The sequence below is a fragment of the Aotus nancymaae genome, unplaced genomic scaffold, assembly GCF_030222135.1.
Source record: "Aotus nancymaae isolate 86718 unplaced genomic scaffold, 86718_ANA_hifiasm-v0.15.2.pri h1tg000011l, whole genome shotgun sequence".
In the NCBI taxonomy this organism is placed as follows: Eukaryota; Metazoa; Chordata; class Mammalia; order Primates; family Aotidae; genus Aotus; species Aotus nancymaae.
Window position 1 is genome coordinate 84,169,131 of NW_026988422.1, and position 17,836 is coordinate 84,186,966.

At 56.2% G+C, this 17,836-nt stretch overlaps 1 long non-coding RNA gene across 1 annotated transcript; it reads left to right on the forward strand.

Annotated features, from left to right (window-relative positions):
• The first annotated feature begins 2,119 nt into the window (after positions 1-2,119).
• On the forward strand, positions 2,120-5,435 carry LOC135274282 (uncharacterized). The gene is made up of 3 exons (XR_010342123.1): positions 2,120-2,213; positions 4,695-4,803; positions 5,023-5,435. It is a non-coding gene; the product is annotated as an uncharacterized LOC135274282 (long non-coding RNA).
• The last annotated feature ends 12,401 nt before the right edge of the window (positions 5,436-17,836 follow it).

The following is a 17,836-nucleotide window of genomic DNA, read 5'->3' on the forward strand; positions in this document are numbered from 1 at the left end:
AAGAGTCAGGGAGCCCAGAAAAGCTGGCTTCCCACTGGGAGGCCCAACTTCCTGCAGGGGCCCCGGCCCTGGAGGGGAGAGACTGGACATTGGGTGTCTGGAATTTCTCCATCTTAGGAGCTCCAGGAGCACCCCAACGAGGCCTGGGGCTCCCACCAGACCGTCAACTCGCATCCTCTTGGGGCTGCAGGGCTGACGCGAGCTGGCACCGTCTCTAAGACAGCCTCCCGGGCCCCCGGGTGCGTGGCTGCGGATGCTCTCTGGCGGCCACCACAGTTCCCACGCACGGAGGGCTGAACGGCGAGCCCCATGACAATGCGCGCCCCTCGCCTCTGCCCCCGAGAGGCTAGCAACTGGGCCTCCCGGCGTCTGATTGGCCGTGGGGGCCTGACGACAGGGGCTCCTCGTTGCTGATTGGCCCCGGCCAGCTCCGGCTGTTTCCTAGCTATTAATACCGTGGCTAATAAACGTTCTCCTGTTGACGCGGGTGCTCGGAGCCATGATTTTTTGAAGCGTTCTTGACGTCTGTGTCTGGTGCGGGCGTTTCTGCTGTGCAAGGCCTGCTTCCGGGGCTGTGATCCCTGGGGCTCCTGGCAAGCTCCACAGGCTGTATAGGGGTGTTTTCTTTCTCCCTCGCGTTACCTGACACATTAAGGCAGCACCCCACGAGGCCCCCAACGTCCCACTTCTCCATCTCCCCAACAGTGCGCCTGTTTATGCAAAATCGAGGCCCCCGCACGCCCTCCCAAGGCTCTCTAGTGACCTGACGGTCAATGTTCACCTCCGTACTCCTTAGCTGTGGACATAGAAATAGCCTTTCTCCCTTCCTTTCAGCCCTGGAATCTCCCGTCTGATTTACAGTCACCTCGTGGGACCGCTGGGCATGGGGGGGCTCCCTCTGACGCCGCTTAAACCCCTCAAAGAAGTGCGGGGGAGCGGTTCGGACTTGATGCCCTCGGTGGGGGGCCTCTCTGTTGCCCTCTCTGGGGCTCCTTGCTCATCCTCACCCGCTTTCTGCTACCGGGCACTCCATACTTGTCCTCCCGGCTGCCACCCACCTGTCACCCTAAGATAGATCCTCCTTCCCTTTCAACAGCATTTTGACCTTTGCGAGAGGACATTTGATTGACGGCCGTGCACGCTCTGGCACTCAGAGCCGGGCAGAGCCGCCGAGGGCTCCCACCTGTTAGGGATTAACGCTCATGTACCAGCCCCGGAGCCCGAGACCGCGGCGGGGCTCGGCGCAACATGTGTCGCTGCCTGCTTTCCGGGGTGGTGGGGCTCTTTCCAAGGGCATGCCTGGGGGGATCACCCCAACTTTGAGGGGTAGTGCACATGGGACACAGTCCGTCCTCTAAAAGTACTTTCCTTAGAGGGCACGGCTCCTGCCCGGATTCTTATTACAACCCTGGTGTGTGTGTGTGGGTACCCCTCGTTAAAGTGGAGGAAACGGACTCCCTGGAAGAGGAAGGGGGATAGCGGGTTCCGCGGACACGAGCTGTAAGCGCCGGAGCCCGGGACTCAAAGCCAGGTTTTCTGACTCGGAGACTCGGAGCTCTGTCTCTCTTGTCTCAAAGAGAACGGTCAGAAACGCACGGGTGGGCAGGGAGGGGGTGACAGCCTCCGGCTTACATCTGGGAACTAGTCATGTCACCCGGGCATTTTATTTTCCTGAACAGTAAGAGAAAGCATCGTTTTCTTTCGCTAAGCCCGCATCCTCTGACGGATGTTCCGAAACCGCCAGGTGTGGAATCTGCGCCCCGACAGCCCCACCTTGGCCCTCGGCCGCGGGAGGACGGCCAACCCTCGGGGCGATTCCCCACACACATTGTGCACGAATTCACCCTGCCTGGCCGGCCGGGATCACGCAGGGAAAAAGCACCCGCGACCACAGGGTGTTGGTCATGGCGGCCAGGGGCACTGCGGCAGAATTTTTTCCTCCCTTCTTTGCTGCAATCTGGGTGCGGCTAGGGCAATTTGTCATAGAATCTGGGGGGCTCATTTTTCCGGCCAATCACTTTTAGAGAAATGAGCGCATTGCAGCAGAATGCGCTGACGTCAGAGACCACCCCTTCTGCGCCTCCATATAAACCCCACCCAGCCAGCCCCTAGCGCAGACGGCGGAGAGCGGAGAAGGAGCGCGCCTTGGCTTGCTGGCCTTGGCTGCAGCTCCTCGGGAGAGCTGGGGCGCCCACGCGAGGATCCCTCACCTGGTGAGTGGTTGGCCATCCTTGCCGCAAAGGATGTGCAGAAGGAAGACTGCATACCCCTCTGGGGTGGGCTCTGTCCTCCTGGACAGGCCGAGAGCCCGATCCCTGTCCTGCTGCTGGAGGCGGCCACTTCGTCTGGTGCCGAAGCGTCCCCAGCGAAATTTGTCAGAAGGAAAATCTCGAGGCACATATTCCTGGGGGGAAGTCAGGGCTCCTCTCGAGAGGGTCCAGTCCTTGAGGGCAGGCTGGGTGGTAGGGACTTCAGTTCAGAGGAGCGAGAGGAATCGGATGGAACCCCTCTTGGATTCGGGTGTATGTCAGTCACTGGGGGGTGAACCCCGGATTTTCTGTATCGGGAGCGCCTCTAGAGTTGCGTTAATAGTGGGAGATATGGCGGCGAAGCCTTCTGCATGCCCCATGAATTAGGGGGGAGCACCCGAATGGAAGGGTCTCCCGGGCAGATTTGCCTGGCCAGTTGTTGGCCAGGTTTTTGGTGGATCGTGGGCGGGAGGAGTGGAGGTTCCTCTCGGCGAGGGATTCCAAATCCAAATACACAGGTTTAGTGCAGGGTGGACTCCAGGCAAAATGCAGAGTAAGATTTCTACCCGATATCGTCTGGTTCTGCTCTGAGCGGCCACTTTCACAGTGGAGAGAGATGGCGCCCAAGTGCAAACCTGCCAGGAGCCCCCTAGGATCAGTCCCTGCTCAAGGGGGGCGAGGGATTGGGGGGACACAGGCAGAATAGATGCAGGGGGTGGGTTGGGGCAGAGAGACGGCCGTGTCCTTGGATCTGAGAAGAGGGAGGAGAGAAATTCAGAAAAGGGGGTGTGTTGCTGGGGTATGGACGCTGGGAGCTGGGGAGGAAGGGCCGCGGGGGTCTTTTCAGCCTTGCGTGGTGGTCTCTCGAAAATCCAGACGTGTTGCAGGCTTGGACCTTTGGTCAAGTCGCCTTTTGCCGTTTCCTTTGTCCCTGTCAAGGCCCCCCAGGACGCCCCCTCCCACCCTGGGCCGGCGGGCCTGGTGGGGGCGCAGGCGGGTGGCTACGTGGCAGGTTTCTGGAAGGTTTCCTGGCTGGCCGCGAGAGGGCGCTGGTGTCACTGCGGAATTTTGGGGGGCGGGGTGGGGAGGGGAGGTGGCCTTTGTTCTCCTGCTGGAGGGGGTCGGGCGCGGGATCCACTGGAGGGTCCTGGATTCATTTACCCAAGGGGGAACAGTTTCGAGACTCCCGGGTTCACTGCGGAGCGGCCACAGAGGCCGGGGTCGGCCCTGGCGCCGTGGCTTCTGGTGTCTTGGAGGTGCGCGGACGCACGTTAGTTGATTTCCAGTAGTTTTTGGTTTCGGGGGTCTTAGGAAGGTGCGGCTCATTTGAGCAGGATGGAGAGAGAGGCTGCGACAGGGTCAGTGAGGCGCCGTCGCACGGGGTCTAGAAATTGTTGCTGTGGCAAAGGAGGGAGGCACGACTTTGGGGGCGCGATGTTGACGCCTAGGGGCGAAGGCGGGGGACGGCGGGGTGGCCTCCTTTGCGTTACTTTCCAGCGATGTCATAGGTTCTGTCTCTCGTCCTGAGACCACCCACATGAGTGACAGCGGTGTCTGGAGGACTGGGTCTTTTTGACTTTAATGAACGTGTGTTTAATTGGATTGCTGAAGGTGGGAGCTGAGATTTCTGTTTCCTTGTCTTAGGCAAAGCAGCGCTCTGGAGGAGCCTGGCACGTGTTCGCTGGTGGCCCACGTTCCTCTGGGGCGGGGTTCCCGGTGGTTGTGGGTGCAAGAGGCCCCTGGCAAGGGCGGGAGGCGCTGGGTGGCCACAGTTGGGCTCTGGCTGGTGGTGGCTGGAGGGGCGTTGAGGGGGTATAGGGGCCTGGCGCAGTGGTCCAGGGTGGGCTGTGCAGCCCTTCCTCGCCTGAGACCTGTTGGGCGCCTCCTGCCCTTCCAGGCCCACCGGGCGCAGGCAGGGGCGCCGCAGGTGGCTGCGCTCCTGGGTTCAGAGTGAGGGCCGCGCGCCCCCTAGCGGTCTGTGCCGGCCCCGCTACCCTGGGCTTTCAGTTGCGCACGCGCACACAGCTAACACTTGTGACCTGTCAATCAAATCATCATTACCCCCTCCCACTCCTCTCCTTCCCCTCCCATTTCTCCTCTCCCTCCACCCTTTCTCATTTCCCCTGTCCCTCCTCCCCCTCCTATTTTTCTTCTGCCTCCTCCCTCTTTCACAGTTCCTCTTCCTTCCTCCCCCTTCCCCTCTCATTTTCCTTATCTCTTTTCCCTTCCCCTCCCCTCCTCCCCCACTCCCTGGCCTCCTCTCCCTCCTCCCTCCATACCCCTTCCTCTTCCCTCCCAGCCCCTCCTACCTCCTTGCTCACTCCTCCCCTTTGCCACTCCTCTCTACCTGTCCCTCTGCCTGCCCCCTCCCGCTGTCTGCTGTTCGGTGCTGGCCGGTAGAAGTCATAAAGATGGTTTCTAACTTGCCCCCCTCCCGTGCCATAGGGTCTCTCCTCAGGGATGACATCGTCCATCCACCTCCTTGTCTTCAAGGACCACCAACTCTCCATGCCGAGCTGCTGCCAAGGGGCCTGCTGCCCATCTACACCTCACGGTACCTCAGCCCTCCAGCTATCATTTCGTATCCAACATGGTGGGGAGAATCTCCCAACCCCACCACCGTCCTTGCACCAACCCCAGACCCACTAGCAGTTAAAAGACAATTTTAAACTTTTAACTCATCAGCTTTAATTATAATTAAGTAACTTAAATTGTAATTATGACCTAGGCCTCGACTTTTTAAGCAAGTTCTCTAACCTTTGATTAATTGCAGAGGGCACTAGGAGCACAGATTCCTGGATCCCACCGGCATACAAAGCAGCCACTGACAGACCTCCAGGACCAGGATGGCAAAGGATGAAGAGGACCAGAAGTGACCAGCCTGCTGTCCCTCTTGCCTAAAGACTTAAACCAATGCCCTAGTGAGGGGGCATTGGGTGTTAAGCCCTGACCTTTGCTGTGTTCATGCTTTGACTCTATGAGTACTTTCCTATACATCTTTGCTTTTGTTCACCTGCTAGCAAACTGGAGTGTTTCCCTCCCCAAGGGGGTGTCAGTCTTTCTCGACTGTCTCTGTCATCACCCTTATGATGTCCTAAACGGAAGGATCCCTTTGGGAACTTCTCAGGAGGGGGACCTGGGCCGAGGGCTTGACCAGCATCCTGCTGGCAACTCCAAGGCCCTGGGTGGGCTTCTGGAATGAGCATGCTACTGAATCACCAAAGGCATGCCCCACCTCTCTGGAGATCTTTCTGTCCTTTTCTGGGGAATGGGGTCGATGGGAGCAACCTCCTAGGGTTGTTGTGAGAATTAAATGAGATTAAAGAGGCCTCAGGCAGGATCTGGCATAGAGGAGGTGATCAGCAAATGTTTGTTGAAAAGGTTTGTCAGGTCAGTCCCTTCCCACCCCTTTTGCTTGTCTTACTCATCCTATTTATTCCCCAACAGCACTCCAGGCAGCCCTTGTCCACGGGGCTCTCCTTGCATCAGGTAGGGGCTTGCAGAGACCACCGACGGGCTGACTTGAGTAAGAACACGAATTATGCATGTGGCCATTTCCAGAGCACTTTCTATGTGACATGAACATGTGGTTTTTATGTACTATGTGTATGTAAATGAGTCAGCCTAATTTCCAGGTGACAATGCATTTGGTAGTATTGATTCGTGTAATTGAGAAAAGCTGAAAGGGAAGGAGGACCTGTGAGGACTTAGGTTTACATTAAAGAAACGGAAACTTGGGAAAGATGCTGTCATCTTTTCTAGATGAAGAGAAGGGGTTGGAGTTGGACCCAGGGTGCCATGGTAGCTGCCCTCACCCCCTCTTCCTCTCTGTCCCAGAGTTATACTAAGAGTCTTTTTGTTTCAAACCAAACGTTTGACAACGGGACAGTCAGTTTGAAATCCCAGCTGCCTGGCTGGGGTGGTCTTGGGGGTCTGGGTGGCCCCAGCGCTGGTACCGTGCCTTGGCTTCACCTTTTAATAACGGTGTGACCTTAAACAAGTTGCTTAACTTCTCTAAGTTTCAGTTTCTTTCATGGTCTAAATGGAGATGAAAACACACACCCACCCCCACACACACCCCACCACACACCCCCTCGTGTATCTACCCCACAGGGCGCTTTTGAAGACCAAATGCTGTAAGTACTATGGAAGTGCTTTGTAAATTGCTGTGGAAATTGCAAGCTACTTAAACACCCGAGGCTGTCCCCCCTTGCTCCCATGTCTAGGCCTATTCTCCCTTAGTGAGAACAGCACCCAGTAGGTGCTATGTATGTTTCGTTATTCTGGAATTTCTGAATGAACGCAAAAACGAATTAATTCAACAAACATTTTCTGGAGTACCGACAATATGCGCAGTGCACCAGGCTAGGCATCTGATGCAAAGATCACGAAAACGGTCTCTTGGAACCTAATTGGGGTCCTGGTTTGACCAGCACTTTCTTTGGTCCCCTTTTAAGCCGACCAGTTTTGTCCGGACGAGACAAAAACAACGTGGGCTGCTTTAGAGAAGTCCGGCTCTCTGCGGACAATGGCTGCCCGGCCTCTGAAAGGCGCTGATTGGATTATGTGGCAAATGGAGGTGCGAGGATGACTTGGACGGTGACAAATGAAGTGGGCGGAGACCTGCTTTGAGTTAATCCAGGCTATTAGGAGGGGACCTTTTGTCTTCCAGAGACTGGTAGGAGCTTTTACCAGTGGTTTTTACATCCTTAATGTTCAGGACAAATAATTTATGGTCGGTGAAAATCCAGGCCCCAGTGAGATTCGAGGGGCCGTAAGATCGAGAGTGCTCTCCAGTGAGTAATGGCAGGGAATGCTTCGGTCACTTTTTGCAAGCGTCCTTCATTTGATCCTCACAACTCCCTGTCCTGAGCCAGGGCCAGCCTGCCACTCCCAGGGAAACAGAGGCTGTCAAGCGCTTGCAGGTTAGGCGTCCTTACTGGCCCGTTGAGCCTGCATTGCCTGAGTTCCAGAGGAAGCATTGTACCCGCCTCAGCCCCGGCCTCCTCCAGAGGCCTCCCTCTGCATTTCGGACTTTGCTCTGCCTGCAGCCTGGAGCCTCCCAGGTCCCTGCTGTCATCTTTTCCAGCCGCTACAGCCTCTGTCTTTCCTTTCACAGCCAAGCTTCTTGAAAGGCCTGCCTACACTCGCTGTCTTCCCTCCTCACCTCCAATTTCCTCTTCAACCCACTGCTTCCTGACTCGCTCCACTCCGTGGAAGGGCTCTCACCAAGGTAAAGACTTTTCTGTAGCTTAACCCTCAGCACGTTTGCCACTCATGGACACAAGGACGCGTTTCCATTCCTTCTGTCACGTGTCTCTGCGGCTCCGGTTCACTTCTGTGCACGCCCCTTCGCAGAGACACCTGCTCCTCCTCCTCTCGTTCTTGGCACCCCTAGGAACTTGCACACCCAGGACTCCCTCATGCGGGAGGTCAGTCCCTCGGACTGACCCCGTATGGGGTGTAGACAGCATGGTAAGGAGCAGGGTCCAGAGTCAGGAGTCACTGACCTGGGTTCGAGTCCTAGTTAAACTGCTCGGTGCTGAGACCTTGGAGTAGGTAAACTTTTCCAAGCCAGGTTTATCTCAGTTTCAAAATAGGGTTAATCATCTTTATCTGGCAGGTCAGGTGGGGTGTCTCCCAGGTAAGCGCCAGGTGCTGTTTGAAGGACTTTGAGGCAAAGTCAATAAAGCATTCATGAGAAAATACAACTGGAGGTTTCGCTAGATTTTTGTATACATTAAGTTCCCACGGGGAGGACCAGAGAGAGAAGAAAGAGGTGGAAAGGGGCTCGGGGGGGGGGGCGTGCGGGACAGGCAGGAGAAGAGAGACAAAGGCGTTAAAGACAAAAGGCAGAAAAGGAGACTTAAAAATATTAAAAGCCACCAAAAGCACATGCAAAGGCGGTTTCCCCTTACGTTAGGTTGGGCTAAAAGAAAGCAAACAGGAAGAAGGTTTTAAATTGATTATCCCAACGACAAATCCCAGGAAGCTTTCACATCAAATCACCCTATTTTGGTTTTTTGACTTCTTCCATCGAGTTTAACCTCTTTACCTCTCCCATCCTGGTCCCCTTGGCTGGTGATTAACTCCCCTGAAGGTACACGGAGTATTTCAGTGAATGAATGGCTAACAGAAAAGGGCCTCCCCTCCCCCTTACCCCGGCGGTGTTTTTCAGTTTTATTCCACTTTCCACCCTTTTCCCTTAATGAACACAGGCTAATCTCAGGCCTTGTCGAAGGAAGAGGCAGCAGACGTTAATGAGGTTAGCTGCTGGATTCCAATATTCGTCGCGTAAGGAGCCTTCTTTGTCTGCGAAGGAAAAACACACTGATTATCATCATGAGGTGAACTGGCCATCGCCGGGCAGGGGCGACGTGGCTTCTTAAGCCACACTTCTAATTTTGGTGCCGGAGCTGATGTTTCTTTTGCTCCTCATTGAAGTCTTTGCCTCTGTCCCAGCGCGAAGTCCGTTCAGTGGGGTTGAAAGTGGCAGGCAGCTTGGGGAAAGGGGCTGTGGATAGGGTTGCATCGTAGAAGCTGCTTTGTTTGATCCTTTGCACAGATGCAACTGGCCAGGGCATTCATTCGCTCTCCAAGAGCTGAGGACGAGGGGGTCCTCTCAGGACCCACGGAGGACACCCAAAACTCACTCAAGATTAACCAGTGGTAGGAAAGCGCTAACTCCAGGCATAGCCCTAGGGCAGTGACCACAGGGTGAATACCCATGGAATCCCCAGCCAGGTGAAGAAGTGAATGCATGTTGGCATCCCAGAGGGCCCCCATAAGAGAGCATAGTTTGGGGTTCAGATTGGACTCCAGCATACTGATGAAGCTGGGGGCACAGGGGGGCTAGTGATTTGTCAGGATCAAGCAGAGGAGATTAAAACTTACATCTGGCATCAGAACTTGTGTTCTGATTGGCCTCTTACTACCCTCACCCACGTGTCCTGCGCCCTTCACCCACGTGTCCTGCGCCCTTCACCCACGTTTCCTGCACCCTTCACCCACGTGTCCTGCGCCCTGCCTGAACCCTCATCCTCTTTGTTCTGATCTTTGAGCTCCCCAGAGCCCGTTGATGTCTTTAGAGCAGGTATGTCCCGAGTCTGAATCATTTGCTTATTTGTCCCGGCTCCGAGCTCTGGGTGTTTCTCACCCCAAGGCAGATCAATCATGATTGGATCACTCCAATTAAACCTTAGGCTCCACTTGGAACTTCAGCCAAATGGAAAAAAACTAGGGGCTAAGGGAGGTAGTTATTCATTGAAACCTTAAGGGACCTTCCTTAGTGAATCTGTTGGCTAAAGGTTCTCTGGCATCATGAGTTAGAATTGGATACTTTTTCCAAGTTAGCAAAACCAACTCTACCCCAGCACCCCACGAAAAAGAATGTGGAAGGATCTCCTGTTGGCCGGTTGGAGCAGAAGCCTGAGGCCGTCCTCCATCCCTTTTGCTAAGGCGAGACTTTTGAAGTGACTGTGATGTAGTTACCCACTCTGTCTAGGGGATTGTTGAGACTAGGGGTGGACTAGGGTGTAGACCCCTGAAGCTGAGATCACATGAAAACCCAGCCCCCTCCCATGTAGCCGTTGGAGAACAGAAAAACAGAGCACGCCTGATGTTTCTAGATGAGATTTCTTTCAATAGTAATGAAGAATCCATGGACCCTCCTCACCCTCAAATACAGGCCCCAAAGCCACTGTTCGTACTCCAGTAGCCCTGCAGACATTTGAGAGCCCGGAGAGGGTGTAGAAGAAATCAGTTGCCCCTGCACAGGTTCCCTGCAGTTCCTCCTGGAGCCCTAACAAACTTTCTTTTTATTTATTTTTTCTTATTTTTTTGAGACAGAGTCTCGCTCTGTCACCAGGCTGGAGTACAGTGGCGTGATCTCAGGTCACTGCAACCTCCGCCTCCTGGTTTCAAGTGATTCTCCTGCCTCAGCCTCCCTAGTAGCTGAGGCTACAGGTATACGCCACCACACCCAGTTAATTTTTGCATTTTTAGTAGAGATGGGGTTTCACCATGTTGGCCAGGATGGTCTCGATCTCTTGACCTCGTGATCTGCCCACCTCGGCCTCTCAAAGTGCTGGGATTACAGGCGTGAGCCACAGTGCTCGGCCAATAAACTTTCAAAAGTTAACTCCCTGCATCCTCATCCTGCTTGGGTCTCTGGACTTTCTGAGGCACTGGCAGAGGGGTCTCACTGCTCCCTTGAGCGTAGGAGCGGCACCTTTAACCTGGCTACTTGTTTCTGGGGCACCCGAGAGCCAGCAGGGGCAGATCTGTGCCTTGGGAGGACGCACGCAGCACTCAGTCACCTGTGCACAGGGAGCCCTGCCCCAGCTCTTCAGTCCAGGGCCCTGGCTGGCTTCCCTTGTTGGTCCTCTGACCCACAGCCTGCTCATCCTGTAACATCCCTTGAGCCATCAAAGTTATCTCCGGGAAACGGGGAAGATGCAACTTGGACAGATGGGAGAGGAGGCGCATGGCCAGGGAGTGTCCCCACTCAATTCTTCTAAGAGCCACTGCTTTTTCTGCTTCTGTTGCCTTCTCCTCCTCTGTCCTCTCTCTCAGTGTCCTTCTCTCCCTCCCCAATTCCTGACTTGGCCCTCCTAGGATGCCCTTGGCCAGCCCCACAGCCCCACGCCTCCTCAGGGTGTCCCAGCACCAGCCTGGCACAGAATGGGGCTCAGTTAGAGTATGTGGGATGTTGGTTTCTCCAGGCGACTGAATGAAAGGACTCGACCGCCACAGCTGAGCCACTAGGTGGGCCGTGCGAGGAGTTCCAGGTGAAAAGGGTGCAGGGTGGATTCCTTTCCCAGAGGGGTGTGGGCAGCTTCCGACCCCTGCCCCATTTGAACGGGGGCCTTGCTGGTCGCGTCCTTGCATTTACTCGCGCGGCCATTCCGTCATCCAACAGTTGATCCTAACTGAGCAAGCCCACAGCCCTGGCTCTGGCCTGGGCACCTGCCACCGTAGCGCATCCCTTGATGGCCTCTGCATCCCAGGAGGGCAGGCCGGGGGGTCGCCCCAGCGGCTGGAGCAGCCTGTTCTCTGGCTCCGTGGAGGGCAGGCCGGAGGGCGTGAGGGCAGATTTCAGCCATCCCCAGGGCTCTGCTCTGGTGGGAGCCAGCCCGTCCTCCCTCTCGGCCTTCCCTGCCCCATTCCTGATGCTGAGCTGTTCTGGACCCCAGGCCCTGAATCTCAGGACCAAAGTGGGCATGGGAACAGCGGTAGTGTGTGCCCCCGGGCTTTGGCCACAGGTCTCCCTCCCGAGGTGCGGTCGTGACTGCAACCCTTCCCTTGCCGTGATGCTTTCCTCCCCCAGGGGTTGGTCCAGCTCCTTGACCCTCTAACAGATGCTGAGGCCGGCATCCCATGCCGGGGACCAGTAGGGAAAACTCCAGGGTGCGTCTGCAGCTCTGCCTTTGCCCATCTGTTCTCTCCCTGGTGGCTCAGCTGGCTCTCCAGCGGCCAGGTTCCTTATCCACCGGGCACTCCGCTTGCAGGCCCACCTCCTTTTCTCTGCCTCAGTCCCTGGGTTCCAGGGCTTAGTTGCGCAGCCCTCTGGCTTGTTCTCTCTGCCAAGCCCATACCTGTGGTCACCTGGCCCTCCTGCGGTCTGAGTACCACCCCCCCCCGCCCCGTCCCAGGAGCCACTCCCTCTCCACCTGCCTGTTCTCAGCAGGTTCCCAGTGCCCCCACAAGCCCCTTCTGGAGTCTCCATCTCCTGCCAAGCATCCTCCAATGCCTCCTCCTGTGGGCCTGGCTTCAGGGCTGAGGACAGACATGTGTCCTGTACCAGAGACCCCTCATGATCAGGCCCTGGTGGGTGTTGCCCTGCCTGCCTTTGCCTCTGCCATGGTCCCCAGAGTCCTGGGCTCCCCAGTCATTGTTGGGTTTGGGGCTGCCCTTAGCCCAGGCCGTTGCTTCTTTGGACCTTTTCCTGTCATTGCCCCCAGCAGTCACTCCACTTCACTGGAAAGCAACCGGCAGGTGAGGCCGTGCCCTGTGTCTGTCTTGGGCATGTGTGGCTTTTCCGGGGCACTTGCCTTGCTGTGATCCTGACTCTCTGCCCTTCCCCAAGCCCCGTGGGCCGTGGCCTGGCTGGGTCAGCTGAAGAGCTGCAGATGGAAGTGGAGGAAGAGACCCTGATGGGACCCACCACCCCGGACCCAAGTCTTCTTCCTGGCCGACCTCTTGCCTTCTTCCTGGTTTGGGGTGAGTTTCTTGCTCTCTTGAGACACCAGAATTTTATTAGGGTTGGCTCATGTCTCTCCTCTCTGTTCAAGAGTGTCAGCATTTAATCTGGGGAGGGGGCAAGCTACCAAGGTGAATCCTCTCCGCGTAGCCTCGGAGGTCTGGGGGCCTGACAGCTGCCTGGAGTGGAGAGCCTTGCTACCCCCCGCCAGCATGTGTGGGGGTCCACCCTGGCCGATGGCATGCTATGGGCCAGCGACAGTAAGTGGGGCGCGTCCACCTCCACGGCAGAGCCCCCGAGAACAGCTGGGGCCAGCACACAGGAGCTCTCAGTACTTTGCTGGACACACTGGCACACGGGATGCAGGGTGCATTCCCGGCCCACTCTCGGCCCACGGACCTGTTCACACAGGAGGAAGTGGGAACGCTCGCTGCTCCTCAGCTGGGAAGACATTTCTTCCCACCAGCCCTGTGAGAATCGTGGTTTCTCACATGAGGCTTTGATAATGTCCTTTAGTCAAATAGTGGCTTTCCAGCGAGTTCTTCTCTTGGCCTCCTTTCCTCACCCCTGAAATTGCAATGAGATGGGAATGTTTTTATTTGTTTAAATGAAATCAGCAATGGTAGAGAGGAAGAGAGCGGGGGATTGGAGCCACACAATTCACTCGTGCACTCACGTGTTTATTTGTGGTTTACTCATTCAAGATGCACCTGGGAGCCGGCCAGGGCATGGGCTTGGGCTGGTTTGGGGTGCCTGAGGCTGGGCTTTGGACCAAGGACCAGAGGGTCTAGTTGGGTGCCCTGGAAGCAGCCATGCAGCGCGGTGGCTTGCACGGCAGCCAAGCAAAGTGGCATGGGGGGCGGGGGCTCGGGGTTGCATGTTGGACGGCCACGCTGGGGTGAAGGCTGGACCGGCAGGAAGAGAGGAGGCCCACAGTGGGCACTTTTCCTTTCTGGGGTCCCAGGGCCTGAGCCCATGGCTCACTCAGGGTGATGAGGTGTTTTTAGAGCCAGCTGCCCTGGGGGGCAGTGTCAGCCTCCTGATATCCCTTATATCTGATGCCCCTGGGGTGGCCACTGGCGTGAATGAGTTCAGTGAGGCTTCCCAGGGGCCCTGGGTGGGCGCTGAGAAAGGTCTGAACCGTGGGCTGAGGCTGGCTCAGTGTCCCCCGACATTTATGGAGCCTTGAGCGAGCGTTAGCACTGTCCTTGGCCCAGATGCCCATACTCCCCCCGGACACCCACGCGTGGGGTCCCTGAGAGGGAAGTGGAGGAGCAGAGCCGCGCGCAGGGCCGTGCCCAGCCTCCAGTCCTCCAAACGCAGCAGCCCGAGCGCAGGCCCCCGCCTCCCACCCCGCAGAGTCTCCGGTTTCTAACGCAGCCTCCATAATGCTCTTTAATCAAACAGAGGATTTGGAGACAGCTCTTCTGCAGCCCTGCCCTTCTCCCCTGAAATTGAAATAGGATGGGGATATTATTTTTAAACAAATCTGGCAGCGGAGGCAGAGGGGGCAGAGGCGCTCTGACCTGGGCTGTTGCCTTTGTCTGCTTGCTTCTGCTCTCTGGAGAGCCTCTCAGCCTGGAGAGACGGGGGCAGTGTGTGCCCAGGGCTAAACCCAGGGAGGGGCCCAGGAACACTCTGCCCTGTGACATTTACTCCAAGGCTAGCATTTGCTGAGCCACCTGCAAACACAGTGATGTGGAGAAGAGGCCTGGGAGGGGAGCTTTGCACAGGGCAGGATGCCGGGCTCCTGGGGGGATGTGTCCCAGGCTTCCGAGAGTGCATTTGCGTAGCTGGTCTGAGCCAGATCCCCTCGGCTCCTGAACTCATTTCTCAAGGACACCTGAGGACTTTCCCAAGGAGGACTAAGCCCAGGGGCAGAGTCAGAGCAAAGGCCGGGACAAACAGGCGAGGCCCAGACAGGACCACACTTTGCCAGCCCCTGGCCCTCAGGAGTTGAAAGGGAACCGTCTTTGCACTGAGTTCTATTCCAGGTGCTCATGAGTGTTCAGTCTCAGGAAACACGTATTCGGGGTTTTGTGTGTCGTGAGGTAGAAAGTAGGTGAAAATACACCACATTCTCAACTAAAGAAGCTGAAACGTGACATAGTACATCAGCCTCGCCGGTGAGCCTCTTGGGAACTGCCGAAAGGCTGTTAAGTGTTGAAAGACATGATCATTTTCAGGAACATTCTATTTATATTTTTTTATTTTTGAGAGGGGGGTCTCGCTCTGTTGCCCAGGCTGGAGTGCAGTGGCAACGATCTCAGCTCACTGCAGCCTCTGCCTCCTGGGTTCAAGTGATTCTCCTGCCTCAGGCTCCCCAGTAGCTGGGACTGCAGGTGCCCGCCACCACACCCGGCTATATTTGTATTTTTAGTAGAGATGGGGTTTCACCATATTGGCCAGGCTGGTCTTGAACTCCTGACTTTGTGATCCACCCGCCTCGGCTTCCCAAAGTGCTGGGATTACAGGCATGAACCACCGCTCCTGGCCATCTATTTTGATGGATTGGCCAATGCCTGAGTAATAGGGGGTGGAGATGAGACCCTGACCAAGCAGGCAGTGAGCCACAGAGGATCCTGTTACGTTGGTGGAGGGCGGTGGGGGATGTCTGGGCATTTGTCATAGTGCTAAGTGGTTCCTGGGGGGCCGTCTCTAGTGGGACTCTTCTGGGTGGTGCAAGTGTCAGGGTGAAGATGTGGTCCTGTCTGGAAACTGGCTCTCCTCTTCCACCTGCTACCCTCTAACCAAAGGCTAGCTCAGGCCTGAGCTCGTGGGAAGGAAGAAAACGGCCCCTCATTCGCTCCCTGGCCCCCACCTTCTCTCACCTGCGAGTTGCTCCTGGCTGCCTGCAGGACCCCTGACCTCCTGCCCCCTGAGTTGTGATTCAAACCCCAAATGTCTTTCCAAGTACATTTCTCCAAATAATGTCAAAACTCGGCAAGACTTAGGGGCAACAGGATGCATGCTTCTTATTCATTCATTTACATGAAATAACTTAAATGTGTTTTTTTTATGAGCAATCTGACTTCCAGAAAGAATGGAAAAGAAAATCTACCCGTCTTTAATGAGATTGCTAATGAATTTTTCCTTGCAAAGTGGAAGGGAGCTTTCCACAGAAGGGGGTGTGCAGGGAGACAGATTCAGGTCCCAAAGGGTTAAAGGGCAGGGGGCATTGTAAGCCACAGTGGAAAAGCCCTGGGTCGCTGGGGACCGCTTCTTTTTAGGAGACTGGAATTAAGGAGTTGTGAATTGTCCCGAGGACTGCTTCCCCCTCCCTGATGCTTCTGTGAGCCCTGTCCCTCTCCCAAAGGAGGAATAAAGAAGTCTAGCCTGGTCTCCTATACCCGATTTGAGCAGATGGAAAAGTCTAGAAAAGAGTTGTACCTTTCGAAATGAGGCCTCTCAAATGTGGGGTTCCTGGACTGGCAAGGAGAAGGATAATTCTGGGGGCGGAGAGGTTGTGGTTATGGCGCCCCATTCAGACAAGGCAGCCATGCCTGGGCTGCCCACAGGCTCTTGGGGGCATCTAAGGAAATTGAGCCACAGAACAGCCTTGCCTCCTTGGCACAGATCGGGTCAGTGTTTCAGAGCCAGGAAAGGTGGGAGTGCGGGGGACCCTTGGCGCTGGTGAGGAGCACGTGGCCCCTCGCCTACTGCATCCCCTCCCAGGAGCCCTGCCAGGAGAGGGGCCCCAACGCCAGCTGGATCCAGTGGTCATGGAGGGACCCCTTATCTGAGAGGCCCACTTTTGAGGTGCTCATAGAGCTGGAATTCCTAGGGCCTTCAGGGTTTGAGTCAGGTCCTGAGGCCAGGGGCCAGGCCCCCATCCTCACCATAGAACACTGTGGTCACTTTACTCAGGACAAACTGTGACAAGGACTCGGGACATATCTCTGTCTATCCTCTCGGCTCCCGTGACCCCCGAGCCCTTGGCCATCGTGGGCTGCCCGTATACAGAGCAGGTGCTGGGTCACAGGGCCGCCGTGGGCCTCCCGGCGCGAGGGGCTGTGTGTGACAGAGGAGTTCATTGCGGGAGAGGACGGTGGCGGAGGGTGTAGCCATGACTTTCTTAATTGCTCTCCAGTTTCTTTGGGCTTAAAAATAAATCCAGATGGAGAGTTCTTAAGTCCCCTACCCTGGGAGAAAGGAAGGCTGCCCACCACCTTCGGCTGGCCTCCACTCTCAGCAGTGAATAGGGTCTTTGGCAGGGGCTTAAGGAGGAGACTCTTAGCCTGGGAGCTCCCAGGGCCGTTTCAGATGGAAACAAAGGCTCGCCGGAGAGGAATGTGGGGGAGCCCCCCGTGGGGAACAGCCACCTGGGGATAATTGGGAGGGCTGAGCGCCGATGAGTTTTCCCAGGTTCTGTGAATGCGCCCTTTCAATGGAAGGTGCCTTTTCTTCAGAAGAAAAGAAGAAAACGTCAATTACCTTCCCCCAAAACGGAGTGTGTGTGTGTTCCTCCCAGGGGTTGCGTGGGGCCCCTGCCCTTGTGTGTGTGTCGGGAGCTCCAAGGCTGCACAATGACGCACTTAACCAGCCACCGGGTTCACGCGACCCTGGGATGCTCACGCTCTCAGATTCTCGGGCTTGATTGTCGAAAGTTACTTAGCAAAGGGGAGTCAGTGTGGCTGTGCCTGTAAACAAAAATTTGATCAGCCTGGGCCTGTTGCCTGAAAATTAGCCAAAGAGACGGAATGGGGCCGAGGAGAGAGAGGTCCAGGATGGAAAGTTGGGGAAGGAGGACAGTGGGGGGGCCAAAGGCTCACCGCACGGCCTCCTCGCTGCTCCATCTGCCACTCCAGCCTTTTCTCTGGGCCCTGCTGGGACTGCACAGAGAGAGATTCCCTTTGGGGGTAGGGGTTTAGAAATCCACAGGGCTGTTGTTTCACGGTTAGGGAGGAGAGGAGGGGGTCTCATGGCCTGCAGCGTCGGCGGGCAGCTGCAAGAGAGGGGACCCTTTGGTTAGAGAAAGCTGTTTGCATCCCGACTGCCCCAGACTGCCATAAGGGTGGGGCCACTCCGGAGGGACTAGGGCAAAGTCCCTGCCGTGAGAGGAGAGGGGCCCAGGTCGGTCTTGGCCCGTCACTGACTTTGCAGCCTCATTTGTAAAACTGCGTACTAGCCTGTCAGTTCTCCATATAATCCAAGTCAGAAGGAGCCTGGGAGGTCAGTGCTGTTTCAGGAGGGAATGGAGGTCCCCCAGTGTCCAGACTGGGTGTCCACTCTCTTCCTGGCTGGTCATGCTGTCACTACTTGGGACTTGTCAGGTACACAGAGGAGAGAGTTCTTAGCTCTCTCCAGCAACTCGGGAGCAGTCTTCCAGAGACATGGTTACAGCCTGGCTCAGCCTGACCTTGGCCCCTGTCTCCAGCCCCTAGGC